Source organism: Schistocerca serialis, chromosome 2 (assembly GCF_023864345.2).
Source record: "Schistocerca serialis cubense isolate TAMUIC-IGC-003099 chromosome 2, iqSchSeri2.2, whole genome shotgun sequence".
In the NCBI taxonomy this organism is placed as follows: domain Eukaryota; kingdom Metazoa; phylum Arthropoda; class Insecta; order Orthoptera; family Acrididae; genus Schistocerca; species Schistocerca serialis.
In genome coordinates, this window is record NC_064639.1 from 782966410 (window position 1) to 782984265 (window position 17856).

Genomic DNA, 17856 nt, shown 5'->3' on the forward strand with positions numbered 1-17856 from the left:
GTATCCAGAACAACCACCTCTGGCCGTAATAACGGCCTTGATACGCCTGGGCATTGAGTCAAACAGAGCTTGGATGGTGTGACAAGGTACAGCTAGCTGCCCATGCAGCTTCAACGCGATACCACAGTTCATCAAGAGTAGTGACTGGCATACTGTGACGAGCTAGTTGCTCGGCCACCATTGACCAGACGTTTTCAATTGGTGAGAGATCTGGAAAATGTGCTCGCCAGGGTAGCTGTCGAACATTTTCTGTATCCAGATAGGACCGTACATGACCTGCAATATGCTATCGTGCATTATCCTGCTGAAATGTAAGTTTTCGCAGGGATCCAATGAAGGGTAGAGCCACGGGTCGTAACACATCTGAAATGTAACGTCCACTGTTCAAAGTGCCATCAATGCGAACAAGAGGTGACCGAGACGTGTAACCAATGGCAACCCATACCATCACGCCGGGTGATACGCCAGTATGGCGATGACGAATACACGCTTCCAATGTGCGTTCACTGCAATGACGCCAAACACGGATGCGACCATCATGCTGTAAACAGAACCTGGATTCATCCGGAAAAATGACGTTTTGCCATTTGTGCAGCCAGGTTCGACGTTTAGTACACCATCGCAGGCGCTTCTGACTGTGATGCAACGTCAAGGGTAACAGCTGCCATGGTCTTCGAGCTGATAGTTCATGCTGCCGCACCGGCCGGAGTGGCCGAGCGGTTGTAGGCGCTACAGCCTGGAACCGCGCGACTGCTACGGTCGCAGGTTCGAATCCTGCCTCGGGCGTGGATGTGTGTGATGTCCTTAGGTTAGTTAGGTTTAAGTAGTTCTAAGTTCTAGGGGACTGATGACCTCAGAAGTTAAGTCCCATAGTGCCCAGAGCCATTTGAACCATCATGCTACTGGAAACGTCGTCGAACAGTTGGTGCAGATGGTTGTTGTCTTGCAAATATCCCCAACTGTTGACTCAGGGATCGAGACGTGGCTGCATGATCCGTTACAGTCATGCGGATAAGATGCCTGTCATCTCGACTGCTAGTGATACGAGGCCGTTGGGATCCAGCACGGCGTTCCGTATTACCCTCCATAACGCACCGATTCCATATTCTGCTAACAGTCATTGGATTTCGACCAACGGGAGCAGCAATGTCGCGATACGATAAACCGCAATCGCGATAGGCTACAATCCGACGTTTATCAAAGTCGGAAAGGTGATAGTACGCATTTCTCCTCTTTACACGAGGCATCACAACAACGTTTTACCAGGCAACGCCAGTCAATTGCTGTTTGTCCATGAGAAATCGGTTGGAAACTTTCCTCATGTCAGCACGTTGGAGGTGTCACCACCGGCGCCAACCTTGTGTGAATGCTCCAAGGGTTGGGTTGTTTCGGGGAGAAGACCAGACAGCGAGGTCATCGGAAGGACGGGGAAGTAGGCCGTGCCCTTTCAAAGGAACCATCCCGGCATTTGCCTAGAGCGATTTAGGGAAATCACGGAAAACCTAAATCAGGATGACCGGAAGCGGAATTGAACCGTCTTCCTCCCGAATGCGAGTCCAGTGTGCTAGCCACTGCGCCCTCTCGCTCGGTCTTAATGCTCTGAAAAGCTAATCATTTGCATATCACAGCATCTTCTTCCTGTCGGTTAAATTCCACGTCTGTAGCATGTCATCTTCGTGGTGTAGCAATTTTAATGGCCAGTAGTGTACATGATAGAGAGCAGCATCTCGATACGAGACGATAGTCGGCTCAGTTATGTAAAATATGTGACCTACGTGAAGGCCACTACAAACTGATCATTGTTATAGCAATGCAGTTAAAGAAAATGTCAAGTTGACCTTCCTTGCTTTTAGATTCGTCCACAGTGTATCTCGTCTTTCTTTGCTTCCTGTTTCCGCAAGTTTTGTCATCTTGTTTTATCTGCTTTAAGTACTGAAGCATTGAGATTGCTCGTCGGTTCTTTTCTGGCTTTTTCCTTGTGTGTCTTTATACTACGATAGGACAATGTCTATGCAGGTATCAATCCACCAGTCATTTCTTTGCTTGACATTCTGTCACAAAGATACTCTGTACCATATTATTGAACATTTCTTCATTCCGTCTGTTCATTAGAGCACCAGGACATTTCTCCAACATCATTGCTCAAACACCTGCAGCTTTTCTTATTCTGGCTGCACCTTCTGTCTGTGTATCTCGAACACACAAATGAATCTTTTTACATGCTGTTTAGTAGAGGCCATGCTAAAATTGTTCCATGTTGGAAGTTTATTATTATTCTCCTTTAACGACATTTTATCGTATGCAGTTCCGACTTTAGTCTCTCAACGGGATATGTAGTCTTCGGCAGTTTTCGCGTCTGGGTAAGAAAACATTTTCAAAAGCTCTCCATCAAGATTTGCGTTTGCTGCTATTCGCATTATGCAATATGTCAAGATTCCAGTTTTCGTATTATCCACTTCTGTACAGTATGTTTCTGGTTTAATATTTTCTTCGGCCTTTTTAAGACTGCGTTGAGATTCGACTATGATTTCTACAATTTCAGTTTCAACCTTTGCTTGCTTATCGGTGTCTGTAACAACATTTTTCTCTTTTCTTTGTTCTCTTGTCATTGTTGTATTGCTACTCTTACATTAACCCTTCGCGGTACAGAATTATTGAATAATGACCTGGAGGTCTCGATCTTCGATTTGCTCACGTTGTATCTTAATGTGTACTTTAACCTCAGGTTAGGTTACGCACGGATGGATATTGTAGATATCAGCACCCAAAAGTATCTCTTAATTTTTTTGCATCAAAAAGGGTTTCTGACTATTGTAACATGTTTTCCTTGCTAAAAATCACCCAGCCGTTGTCCTCTGATGTCTTTTCCCCCTGAGTATTTTTCAGTATCTGTTTTGTCAGTACTGCCTCCAATAATTACAAATTTCTTTCTCTCACTTATTAGTTCCATTGCTATTCTAACTATTCACATAATTCATTCACATCTTCGTTCGTGTGTCCTGTATCTAAGATGTTACTCTGAATACCACTTACGTCAACTGGATGAGTCATAGCTTTTACCAGCACTAATCTGTCAGTGTACTGCAAACAACTGTTTACTCGGTATCGAAACTATTTTGTAAGACTTATTCCTCCTCCTGTTACTCTTTCTTCGTCTCCTGAGAAGTTGCGCTTGAGTCTTCGCTCCAGAAATTTCCTATTCTAGACCATATTTCGCTTAATCCCACCATATCAAGTTACGCACCACTCATTTCCATTTTACAATTTTTCCCTCATTTGTTTCAAGATTTCAGAATCCACCTACCACTTGTATAACTCAACAGTTTTTTCCTTTGGGCTGTTCTGACTTGGATATCCGAAAGAATTTGCTTTGTAAGCATTTTGTTTCAAGCCAGACATTCATCTTTCCTGGATAAATGTGCTAAGAGATCTGATGACGTGCTTCTCTGCTGCCTTTCAGTATCCTCAAGGAGGACATTCGTGGCCGTCAGTTTGCTTCGGGCAAAGAGGTGCACGTCTGTGTACAATCATCGTTCCATAGGCCCACGAAGGCATTACACGTCTTGTCGTCTCATAGTGCGATAAATTTATTAGCAGTTACGGAGATAGCTTTTGATGTAATGAACCGTTTACTTCTGTTTATCCATATGTCTCAGTTTCAATTGACTGCTCTGTATAAGCTGCGCGGAGGTGCATTATGTGTAATTTTTCGTAAACGTTCTTCAACTTTTCAATATTTTCGCAGGGAACGGGATTTTATTATTTTAATTGTTTCTGATTTTAACTTGAGATTTTTCTTCTGAATTATGTAACCTATGCTAAATTTTGTGCAATTATTTTTTAATTTTAAAGCTACCTGATTATTGCATCAAAACGCTGCTTAAAAACAGAATTTAATAGGAAGCAAGAACATCATTTCTTAGCGGCAGTAGAACCGATGGACGATATGATAAGACAGAAAGTTATCATGCATTATGTGTATTGACAAACGCAAGGGAAACTTTTTGTTTTCGTAACGTACAAAGTCATTTGAACGCTGAAGCAGTAAACGCGGAAATTATCAACGAACTGCATATTGTTTTCCTGCAGTTTGGAGTTAGTGAGCTTCTGCATATGCTTCACTAACAAAATATTCTACGTAGCTAGAATCGTCCAGGAAACGTTGAAAAAATTTTGTTGCCTTCAATGTATTGTTTTATCATCTACACAGTCCGATAAGCCAATAAGCCTGCCTCCACTGCGAGATCATGACAGATTATTTTCAGATTCCGTAATATATTTTGGATGCGAGTACAGCATACGACGTGAATGCAAGATGGATAAATTCGTCGACGGTTTGACGTTTTAGCTCACATGCTCTCTTGTGGCTGCTGTTTGAGAGTAAAAAATGCAATTTTCCTCTCTTGATAGTCGACAGGTTTTCAACGAAGTTATCGACAGATAATCAATTGACCTCACAACACGAAAACAGATTACATCTATCGGTGCATTTTGAGCAGTACCATAAAAACAGAGTTACCTGAAAGCAATAACCAAGTGAACACCCTTGCTGGAAGTTAATGAATGGAGCCCTAAACTTTCGTGGCCTAGAAGGTCACGGAATTTTTTCCTTCTGATAGCAAAGATTTTTTATTTCAGGACTAAATTTGTTGACACCAGTTTAGCTATTTGCTCAGGCAGAAAATAATGTATGTAGTTCATACGCTTGGCCTTTTTAAAGGAAATGCTTAAAAAACAAAGAATACTATAAAACTGACCGCTAGAAATAGTTTGAGAGCACGAGAAATAATAATTTTTTACAGTGCGAAAAAAACTTTTATGGGGAACTATATAGTTTATGTGTTGTGTATTGACAGTATGTTTCTGGAAGTTGCCTAAAGGGTATATTGCCTAAAGCGTACGGTGGAAACTTCAAACTACTTGTGAAGATAATATGTTATAGTTGTTTTGAAAGTGTGCTATCATGCTAGTGAAATATACCTTACGTTAATTTGTCTGCTGCTCACTTTGAGTCTGGTTGTTGTAAAAAATAACTAGACTCCTGGAAATGGAAAAAAGAACACATTGACACCGGTGTGTCAAACCCACCATACTTGCTCCGGACACTGCGAGAGGGCTGTACAAGCAATGATCACACGCACGGCACAGCGGACACACCAGGAACCGCGGTGTTGGCCGTCGAATGGCGCTAGCTGCGCAGCATTTGTGCACCGCCGCCGTCAGTGTCAGCCAGTTTGCCGTGGCATACGGAGCTCCATCGCAGTCTTTAACACTGGTAGCATGCCGCGACAGCGTGGACGTGAACCGTATGTGCAGTTGACGGACTTTGAGCGAGGGCGCATAGTGGGCATGCGGGAGGCCGGGAGGACGTACCGCCGAATTGCTCAACACGTGGGGCGTGAGGTCTCCACAGTACATCGATGTTGTCGCCAGTGGTCGGCGGAAGGTGCACGTGCCCGTCGACCTGGGACCGGACCGCAGCGACGTACGGATGCACGCCAAGACCGTAGGATCCTACGCAGTGCCGTAGGGGACCACACCGCCAGTTCCCAGCAAATTAGGGAAACTGTTGCTCCTGGGGTATCGGCGAGGACCATTCGCAACCGTCTCCATGAAGCTGGGCTACGGTCCCGCACACCGTTAGGCCGTCTTCCGCTCACGCCCCAACATCGTGCAGCCCGCCTCCAGTGGTGTCGCGACAGGCGTGAATGGAGGGACGAATGGAGACGTGTCGTCTTCAGCGATGAGAGTCGCTTCTGCCTTGGTGCCAATGATGGTCGTATGCGTGTTTGGCGCCGTGCAGGTGAGCGCCACAATCAGGACTGCATACGACCGAGGCACACAGGGCCAATACCCGGCATCATGGTGTGGGGAGCGATCTCCTACACTGGCCGTACACCACTGGTGATCGTCGAGGGGACACTGAATAGTGCACGGTACATCCAAACCGTCATCGAACCCATCGTTCTACCATTCCTAGACCGGCAAGGGAACTTGCTGTTCCAACAGGACAATGCACGTCCGCATGTATCCCGTGCCACCCAACGTGCTCTAGAAGGTGTAAGTCAACTACCCTGGCCAGCAAGATCTCCGGATCTGTCCCCCATTGAGCATGTTTGGGACTGGATGAAGCGTCGTCTCACGCGGTCTGCACCTCCAGCACGAACGCTGGTCCAACTGAGGCGCCAGGTGGAAATGGCATGGCAAGCCGTTCCACAGGACTACATCCAGCATCTGTACGATCGTCTCCAAGGGAGAATAGCAGCCTGCATTGCTGCTAAAGGTGGATATACACTGTACTAGTGCCGACATTGTGCATGCTCTGTTGCCTGTGTCTATGTGCCTGTGGTTCTGTCAGTGTGATCATGTGATGTATCTGACCCCAGGAATGTGTCAATAAAGTTTCCCCTTTCTGGGACAATGAATTCACGGTGTTCTTATTTCAATTTCCAGGAGTGTATTAAACTGTACTAATGTCATATTTAAACGGCAGTGAAACACTACAGATCTTGAATTAATAACAAATACAAATATAATGTTTAACACTGTTGGTACAGACGAAGAGACGTGTGGGGGTGAGCATGTAGGTACGCCGGCTGGAGTGGCCGAGCGGTTCTAGGCGCTACAGTCTGGAACTGCGCGACCGCTACGGTCGCAGGTTCGAATCCTGCCTCGAGCATGGATGTGTGTGATGTCCTTAGGTTAGTTAGGTTTAAGTAGTTCTAAGTTCTAGGGGACTGATGACCCCAGTAGTTAAGTCACATAATGCTCGGAGCCATTTGAACCATTTGAACCATATAGATATGTCTGTATGGGTTCAAGAGTTTTCCCATATAAACAGAAAAGTGTTTCATCATGGCTCCGTCAGGTGCTATATACTGTTCCTACGACACTCATCAAAACGGCGTCAAACAGGAGGAAGCGAGCATCGTCCTGAAGTCCACAAAGTGTGTTTCAAGAAAAAGAATTCAGGATATAAGAGCGCTTATTGAGGACACTGACAAGACGAAAGAAGCTACTGAGCATGTCTGAAGAGTATAGATGGGCAATATTACAGCTCCGGCACGGCTCCTGCAGGAGCTGCGAAACAAGAAAATTAGAACAAATGTAGTTTTCCCCACCTAGTGATGACACCTGGTTGCTACAGCCTGTTGTTCCTTCCAGGATGAGGGTGCTGCTGCTGGTGAAGTGTGCTCAGCAGTCTCTGGTGAATACCCCGCAATTTAGATCCTCACTGTATGCTACCCTATTGGGGTGTATATGTGATGCCAAATGCCACTGTCTCCATCAGCTTGAACGTCGAAATGGAGACCACAGTGGTGCCAGATGAAGCATGCAGTGATCTTCCAAGGACTTTGTATCCAGTAACTGCAGAAGTGTACCTGAGCTGCAGACCGTATGCAGATAACTTAGCACCTCCACACCACTGGGTCACCCGCCAGGTGACTGTCTTCTAATGCTACCGCTTCTTAGTGGGTATCATCTTCAAGCCTTGTCTATGAGCTGCCTAGCCCCGTTGTTACCCACTGTTCACCATTTCCTGCGGGTCTTCATCGTTGCTAATTACTGTCCACTACGGGTATATGGTCACGACTCCAGCCATGCTGGTTATTATGGTTTAAGCAGTGTTCACCATTTCCCAAGGGTCCCATCGCTGCTGATCACTGACCACTCTTGGCCATATGACCTCAACTTCAGCCATTATGATTACTACGGTTTAAACAATGTTCACCTGTTCCTGTGTGCCCTCATCGTTGTTGATCATTGCCCACTATGGGCATATGGCCTCGACTTTGGCCATGCTAGTTACTACGTTTTAATCACTGTCCTTCTGGTGTGGTACGTTGTAGCGACGAGGCAGGACCTCGGCTGACACCTGCACGCGTCTCTGTTAACTCGTACTGTCTTCTGGCCCGTTGGTTGCTGCGATCAAATCGCTGCCCGTCAGCAACCGGATATGTCACTGAGGAGCAATCACCTTCCGCCTAATGCGATCCTATCTCTGTACCAAAATGAAGAAAGAACTATTGAAATCAGGGATGTTTCACTAACGATTAACTGCACGATTCCAGTCACCACCACTAATCACATACCACGTCCAGGTGAAGTATGAGACCTCATCCTGACCTACGAACAGCTATTTCCTCTGCCACTGTTAAGGTACAGCTCTCTGCTTCAGCGTAAGTAATATGTAAGTACATACATAAGATATGAAAGCACTGGTACCAATTCTGAACGTAAATGCAAGGGCAACACTATCAGATCATATTCTGATGTATACGACTATCTTATTCAATAGAACTAGCTAAACAATACTGTAAAGGAAGAGTTACAACATTAGTAGTCCTTGTAACTGGCTCTGAAGGAGCTCTGGTGGATATGTGGCAAAATACGTCAGCTGCAAGGTTTGTGAACGAAATTTATTGTTGGGGTGCCTGTTCATTTTACTTTAACCCTTGTGAAATGTTCTTCACATAGAACTCAAATCGAGAAAGGAGGCACAGAGAACTGTTCGCTAAAGTTGTCATTAAGATTAAAATGTTTATGTTCAATGCTGACTACCTACACTGCAGTTGTTAGTTTAGGAGAGAACGTCCATTTTCATAAAGTGATTTTTACTAGTCTTTCACTTGTGGTCCTGATTAAACATGGTATCATCAGATTCTGCGATAAGAACCAGAAGAAGCTAAATGTAGGACTCTGTGGACAGAACTGCAATATACTCGTATTATTTGCACAAGCCGGCCGAAGTGGCCGTGCGGTTAAAGGCGCTGGAGTCTGGAACCGCAGGACCGCTACGGTCGCAGGTTCGAATCCTGCCTCGGGCATGGATGTTTGTGATGTCCTTAGGTTAGTTAGGTTTAACTAGTTCTAAGTTCTAGGGGACTAATGACCTCAGCAGTTGAGTCCCATAGTGCTCAGAGCCATTATTTGCACAAGATCGTGTTGGGAATCGAAAGAATGAAGTTACGTGCAACACTAATCAGTATCAAGTATGAACATAACATAGATGGTGAATAAAAGAGCCAAATGTGAATATAGAAAATGATAGTTCATTAACAATGTTGTTGGCTTAGTGGTTCAGTGATTAAGTGCCATAGTATAAATCCGTAAGTCCGAGGTTCGACTCCGGGTCAGTCGTAAGAATTTTAACCATCACTTATCACTTCTTTCACCTCTGAGAAATGTTTGTTTAAGCGTGTGGAGAATGCCAGAACGTCGATACCGCGATAAGAAGTTTTGAAAGTACGATAATTTTGATTGAGGGCGTGTCAAGTACACGTACATCTACACCGACGTCCGTACTACGCAAACCACAGTTTGGCGGATGGCAAGCAACCATTGGTGTTCCTTCGCATTCGATTCACCTTTTGGAAACGGGAAGCGCTCTTTCTTGAAAGCCTCTGTGCCCACTTTGTTTAGCTTAAACATGTTTTCACGGTCCGTACAGGGGTCTACAGCACAAGATGGTCTGGAAGTGTGGAATCAAAGGCAGGTGGATAAACAGGGTTTTAAAGACAAGTATTATAGACAATGGAAGCAAGACTGAATAAAATCAAGACACGTTCAAATGCTTTGTGTAGACGTGGAAGAAGCGTTCGACAACGTTAAATGGTGCAATATGATCAAAATTCAGAAAAGCAGTATGAGTAACCTATAGAAAAAGACGGGTAATATATACTGAGGTAGCAAAAGTCATGAGATGGCGATATTCACATATACAGATGGTGGCAATATCACGCACACGAGGTATAAAACGCCAATACAATGGCTGAGAGGTTATTTGAACCTAGGTGATTCATCTGAGAAGGATTCCGACGTGATTATCGCCGCAAGACGGGAATTAACAGATTTTGAACGCGGGAGTGGAAGTTGGAGCTAGACGCCAGGGACATTCCATTTCAGAAAACGTTAGGGAATTCAATATCGCGGAATCCATAGTGTCAAGAGTGTGCCGAGAGTATAAAATTTAAGGCGTTACCTGTCATCACATACAACGCAGTGGCCGATGGCTTTCATTAACGACTGAGAGCAGCGGCGATTGTATAGAGATGGCACTGCTAACGGACAAGGAACACTGAGTGAAATAACCACAGAAATCAATGTGTGATGTGCGATGAACGCATCCTCTAGGCAGTGCGTCAACATTTGTCGTTAATGGGCTGTGGCAGCAAACGACCGACGCGAGTGCCTTTGCTAGCAGCATGATATCGCCTGCAGCTTCTCTCCTGGGCTCGGCACCCTATCGGTCGGACCCCAGAGGACTGCACCGTGAGCCGTTCGCTGTGGCCGAGCGGTTCTAGGCGCTTCAGTTGCGGTGTAACGACGTATTAGGTTTTCGTTTGATATATGTATGACCATGTGCAGACTTCGTCACCTACGTCGGTTACAACCCACTTCAAAAATGATTCATATTCTTTTTAAATTGTCATAGAATGGTTCTTGAACGAAACTGTAAAACATCAGTTGAGTCGTGTGCAGAGAATTACATCACTTGGGCCAATTGGTTTTCGTAACTTTTTCGAATTTAAATTTCGTTTGTTTCTCCTCAGAAAATTATATCGACACACGTTATCTTGATCTAATCGATATCAGAATCACACATTAAATAAACTTTTTAGATTCAAAGTTTCGGCCAACGCTGTCTGAATCAATAATCTTGTCAAATATATTATTAATCCGTTCACATAACTCTTCATAAATAAATCTTCAAGACACGTGTTTCAACTTTAGTAGCATACACTATTTTATTAGCTTCCTACACATACAGATGTGAACTTGAGCGTTGACAGACAGTGACTAACATTTCAATAAGATTAAGATCTACATGATGTCATTGTTGTACAAAAAGAGTATAAAACTTCATTTTTAATTTTTAGAAGCACGACGCAACAACTCGGTTCCAGGATCTTCGCCCGCATCTCGTGGTCGTGCGGTAGCGTTCTCGCTTCCCACGCCCGGGTTCCCGGGTTCGATTCCCGGCGGGGTCAGGGATTTTCTCTGCCTCGTGATGGCTGGGTGTTGTGTGCTGTCCTTAGGTTAGTTAGGTTTAAGTAGTTCTAAGTTCTAGGGGACTGATGACCATAGATGTTAAGTCCCATAGTGCTCAGAGCCATTTGAACCATTTGAGCCAGGATCTTCTGTTGCTCCTTGGCTGTCGACCCGCGACGTATAGCGGCCAGCAATTTCCTCTCTGGTCGCGGCAACGAAGATGCTGTCCCCGTTCGTTGCGCCGACCTCTCCGTACATGAAACACATAAAAAAATACAAACTTTTACATAATTCACATTTATTACAAATAATAAGAAAACACATAAACAAAACTAAATTAAACTTATAGTCACCTGCAAACTGGGCTGACTTTGGTGGATGGGTGACGCTTAATTTCGTCCCACTACATACCCCACCCACAAGCTCAGTTTGTCAGGTTTTAACCGGAATTAAAACTGTTCAATATACAATATTTAACTGTTAATACATTTTCCTCACATTTTACGTAACCTAGAGTCCTTGCTATTAGATAGATTTAATCCTTTTAATACGATATCGTTGTGACTATTTGTCATTTACTCTTAATTGTGCTCTTATGGTAATTCGTAACCGAATATAGGGAGATTGCTCCTCTTCAGTTAATAGTTGCTAATAAATACTAATTTAGTACGTTCTTTAACGTTGTACATTAGGACAGAGCATTCAAATTGTGATAGATTAGTTTCAGTTTCATTTATTTACTAAAGTTATTCTTTTCAAGAATGTATATTACTAATAAGTTTCTCACAATAACTAATAGTACTATTTACTTTACGTCATCCTCTTCCCTAATGCCTTATTTATGCCTGAGGTCAAGAAGAAATCAAGCAAAACTTTCTTTAGAATCTCGGCACGGCTTTCTTTACCTTCGGACACCTTGTTGGGTAATGGCCATTTATTTAGGAGAAACAAGCGAGAGAGCCCCGTTTGGTGTGTTCTATATTAACACTATTACAAACCTCTATTAAAGGCACTCTGCTATGTTCTCGTGAGCCATATAGCTCTGGACGCCCATGGTCCCTAAAACTATTAACCATCCCCTTTGGTTCCTACTATCCGAGTAAATTTAAAATACGCAAAATTCCTTTAGACTTAAGAGCAAAGTTTCCTCCATATAAATCCCCCTTTTGGTTATCTTTCTCTTTTTGAAGTACCAGTAGATTATTGTAGAACACATGTTTAAGCTTTCTGTCATTTATTTAAAATAACACGTAACTATCACGAAAAACTTCACATGAATAAACTATGAACGCTCTTCCGTGTGTAACATATACTAAATATTAACTTATTTAGGAATGAAGGGTTTCATTTGATCAACACTATATAATCCTTTAATTACACCTGATGAAGGTTCCATAAGAAGTAATGCTTTGGGATGTACAATCTTATGTACAACATATGGACCTTCAAAGATAAAGAAGAATTTTCTACATTCCTTATCGATCTTAGAACTTTTAGGATGAGATCGTACTAACACAAGATCTCCTACCTGAAATGAGGGTTCTATAGCCTGTTGATTATAACTTTTAATTCTCCGTTCGGCATTTTTTACAATCTGTTCGCAAACTTTTTCGTCTGGGATACATTGTTGGATCTCATTTACTGGTGGCCAAGGTAAAGCATCTAGTAAAGGCTCACCTATAATTCGTTTGCCTAAAATTTCTATAGGTGATAATCCTGTCGTTAGGTGAGGCAATTCATTTAATATCTTTTCGAATTCAGGCATTAGTTTGGCCCTCCGAGTATGTTTATGTGCACAATAAGTTCTACATAATCGTCCTAATTCTTTCATGACTCTTTCTACTAAATTACTTTGAGGGTGATATTTCGAAATTAAGATATGTTTGATTCCATATTGTCTTATCATATCTTGAAATCTTTGACTAATAAAGGCACTACCGTTGTCAGACATAAGTCGTTTAGGAATGCCCCAGTTAACAAAGTAATTTCGGGTGAGGCAGCGTATAACGCTTGCTGTATTCGCTCGTTTCAAAGTATACAGTTTCACATGTTTGGACCAACATTCCATTACAACAAACACATATGTTAATCCTCCTGAACTCCGAGGCAGAGGGCCGAAAAAATCTAATGATAGTAGATCCCACAAACCTCGAGGAATTACAGCATATAATTTATAACGCTTGGATTTGTTATTAACTTTAACCTTTTGACAGGTTTCACAAGCCCTAATAATACTTCTCACAATACGTGACATATTTTTGAAATAATAATACTTCATTAGATGTTTAATACATTTATGAATTCCAAAATGCCCGTAACCTTCATGAATATAAGTAATTAACTCGTCCACAACAGTTTTCGGAATGCAGATTTTCCATCTCTGGTGTTCCCTCTGTGCTTTCCAATACAACAAGTCGTTAAAATATAACCACACACCCCGGGTGTTAACTGCTTCGTCCCCATTATTAAGGTTTTGTATAATTCGTAGAATAACATTTTTCTTTCCTTTATGTAATACGGTAACCTACTACTTAGGACTCGTATTAGATGACTTTCAATTAATTTAGCACGGTTTAAATTCCATTCAAAATAATTCCTATAACCTCTCCACCGTTTAGAATATGGAGGAGGGGCTAACAACTCTAAAGTTAAGTGTTGTTGTTTTCGTCTTGACCAATAATTTTGTTTAAACTGCTTAACAAAATCATCCCAATCCCTGAATTCATTTCTATGCAGTACTGCCCATTCCGCAGCTTCTGCTTCTAAATGTCCTATTACAAATTGAATGCGTTTTTCATTACTCCATTTAGGAGATAATGATGTTTCAAAAGCTTTTATAAAGATTATAGGGTGCAGTTCGCCTCCTGGTTTGAATACAGGAAATCGACTTGCTACATTTGAATTTGTTGTTATGTCATCCAGACATTCTGCGAGAGAAATAGTCGGATTTTGTTTAGCTGGCAGAGACGGAGTTGCATCGGATTGGCTTGCCGTGACTGCCTTATTCATATTGTTGCCATCCGTGCTAGCAAATTCGATGCGACTGTTGTCTCTGATTATGTTATTACCTCTGCTACCTGAAATGTTCTCGTTAATATCTAATTCCGATAACCGTTTAGTAATTTCCTGTATCCGCATTTCTGTATTGGATACTCGATTAGCTAATATCGATTCTTCACTGTGCTCACGATGTGAACGCTCTGTACCTTCATCAATGTTATTATCTTTGGCAGTCTCAAGATTACTGCATATTTCAGTAATTAAAAATTTCATGTTTTCGATTTCGGTATGGTCCTTTTCTACTTGATGAGTTAATGTCTCTAATTCTACATTATCTATTGAAGAAATCTCTACAGGTTTGGTAGAGACCTCTTTAATAGATTTCAATAATTCTCTGCGAACAGTTTCTGTTTGCATAGAAAATTCATCTCGTAACATATCGTTATTTTTCTGTATTTCATTTACAACTAAGATATTGACACTATCTAGTCTCTCGGATAAGTCAGTAATATCGTGTCGCATGCGAGCTTTTTCCTCGCGCGATTCCTGGATATGTTCTTCTAACCTTTTACAATTATCAGCAATCTTATTACTAAGTCCTACTAATTTTTCCTGCATTTCAACTTTAGAAGACTCTATTTTATCACTTAATTCTCGACTGGTTTCATTAAGATATTCCTGCAACCTGTCTGTTGATTTTGTTAGCTCCCCTTTAAGTCTAGCAGTAGATTCCTCGTTAGACTGTTTTAATCTAGCCATAGATTCTTCGTTAGACTGTTTTAATTCCTCTTTTAATCTAGCAGTAGATTCCTCGTTAGCCTGTTTTAATTCCTCTTTTAATCTAGCAGTAGATTCCTCGTTAGATTGTTTTAATTTAGCGATCGCCCTAAAAAGGGCTCTCATGCTCCTATCGGACATAGATTGCTCTTCGTCTGACATTTCACTTCCCGACATTATTGTAAGATATTAACTATTTACGCACGCAGACTTGTAATCAACAATCCTATAAAAGCACACTCCCTATATACAACACTCCACTTCCAACTTGAAACAAACTCACCGGACACTAATATTGTAATTTGTAGTTCTCGATGATCAGTGTGCTGCTATGGGCTGCAGATGTAACAGCCGTCGATGCAGCCGCTGAGATGCTGCGACCCCGCTTCCGCAACCGGCCGGACGCTGAGTCGAACACCGGAAACGTCGCTGGCTGCAACCACGCCCGGCACCGCCGTAGACAGGCGAAGCCCTCAGCAACACCTCTAATACCAGCCGGAGGAACGCCCCGCAGCTGACATACTGGGCCTATTAGTTTAGGGAGAAAAAAGGTTGTCGGGGTTTGCAGCGTTCAGCTGCTGCCCAACAGACGCGCCTTCTCGTGGAACAACTGCGTGACCGTACTGCTTGGCTGCACTCCGTCAGATGCCCACACCCGCGAAGTCGCCGCTGGCTGGTGAAGGCTCCACGAAAACTCGCGTTGACTTCGGAAGGACTCTTGATGTTTCGTTTCGTACCTGTGTGCCTTAGTTGCACACAAGTCCTGTTTCTAAGGTCGCCACGGTTCGTTGTAACGACGTATTAGGTTTTCGTTTGATATATGTATGACCATGTGCAGACTTCGTCACCTACGTCGGTTACAACCCACTTCAAAAATGATTCATATTCTTTTTAAATTGTCATAGAATGGTTCTTGAACGAAACTGTAAAACATCAGTTGAGTCGTGTGCAGAGAATTACATCACTTGGGCCAATTGGTTTTCGTAACTTTTTCGAATTTAAATTTCGTTTGTTTCTCCTCAGAAAATTATATCGACACACGTTATCTTGATCTAATCGATATCAGAATCACACATTAAATAAACTTTTTAGATTCAAAGTTTCGGCCAACGCTGTCTGAATCAATAATCTTGTCAAATATATTATTAATCCGTTCACATAACTCTTCATAAATAAATCTTCAAGACACGTGTTTCAACTTTAGTAGCATACACTATTTTATTAGCTTCCTACACATACAGATGTGAACTTGAGCGTTGACAGACAGTGACTAACATTTCAATAAGATTAAGATCTACATGATGTCATTGTTGTACAAAAAGAGTATAAAACTTCATTTTTAATTTTTAGAAGCACGACGCAACAACTCGGTTCCAGGATCTTCTGTTGCTCCTTGGCTGTCGACCCGCGACGTATAGCGGCCAGCAATTTCCTCTCTGGTCGCGGCAACGAAGATGCTGTCCCCGTTCGTTGCGCCGACCTCTCCGTACATGAAACACATAAAAAAAATACAAACTTTTGCATAATTCACATTTATTACAAATAATAAGAAAACACATAAACAAAACTAAATTAAACTTATAGTCACCTGCAAACTGGGCTGACTTTGGTGGATGGGTGACGCTTAATTTCGTCCCACTACACAGTCCGAAACCGCGCGACTGCTACTGTCGTAGGTTCAAATCCTGCCTCGGGCATGGATGTGTGTGATGTCCTTACGTTAGTTAGGTTTACGTAGTTCTAAGTTTTAGGGGACTCATGACATCAGATGTTACGTCCCATATTGCTCAGAGAGCCATTTGAACCATTTGACTGGACCGTCGCCTAGTCAGATGAGTCCCGATTTCAGTTGCTAAGAACTGATGTCATGTTTCAAGTGTGGTGCTGACTCCACGAAACCATGGATCCAGGTTGTCAACAAGGCACTGTGCAAGCTGATGGTATCTCCGTAATGGTGTGGGCTGTGTTTACATGGAGCGGAGTGGGTCTTCTTGTGCTACTGAACCAGTTACTGACTGCATATAGACTGTCCGACCATTTTCTGCCATGCATGGACTTCATGTTTCCAAGCACTTCACCGGGTTAAAATTATTCGTGACTGATTTGAAGAACATTCTCGACAGGTCGAGCACATAATTTGGGCGCCCAGATCGTCCGCCGGCCGCGGAGGTCTAGCGGTTCTAGGCGCGCAGTCCGGAACCGCGCGACTGCTACGGTCGCAGGTTCGAATCCTGCCTCGGGCATGGATGTGTGTGATGTCCTTAGGTTAGTTAGGTTTAAGTAGTTCTAAGTTCTAGGGGACTGATGACCACAGATGTTAAGTCCCATAGTGCTCAGAGCCCTTTGAACCCCCCCCCCCCCCCCTTTGATCGTCCGACATGAATAACATCGAACATTTATGTGACATCATCAAGAAGTTAGTTCATGCGCATTGTCCTGCACCGTCAACACTTCCGTAGTTATGGATATCTGTAGAGGCAGCACAGCTCAATATTTCTGCAGCTAACTTTCAATGACTTATTGGATCGATGCTACGTCGACTTTCTGTAGTACGCCGGTCAAAAGGAGGTCCGACACGGTATTAGGAGGTATCCCACAGCTTATCGCCTCCGCGTACAATGTGTACAAAAACCTGGAGGAACAATAAAATTAGAAGATCAAGTTCGAATTTCTCGGTTTAAAAAGGTGTAAGACAGGGTTGTATCTTTTCGTCCCTACTGTTCACTGTATACATGGAAGAAGCAATGAACGAAAATAAAGGAAATGTTTCAAGTGTGGGATTAAAATTCAAGGTGAAAGTACACTAATGATAAGATTTCCCGATGACATTGGTAATCTTAGTGAAAATGAAGAAGAATTACCGGATCTGTTGAGTGGAATTAACTACCTAATGAGCAGAGAAAATGGACTGAAACTAAATCGAAGAAAGACGAAAGTAACTAGAAGTAGCAGAAATCAGAAACTTACCATCACAATTGGGGATCACGACGTACACTATGTTAAGGAATTCTGCTACCTAAGCAGTAAAATAGCCCACGGTGGACGGAACAAGGAGACATTAAAAGCAGTGCAGCAGTGGAAAGAAAA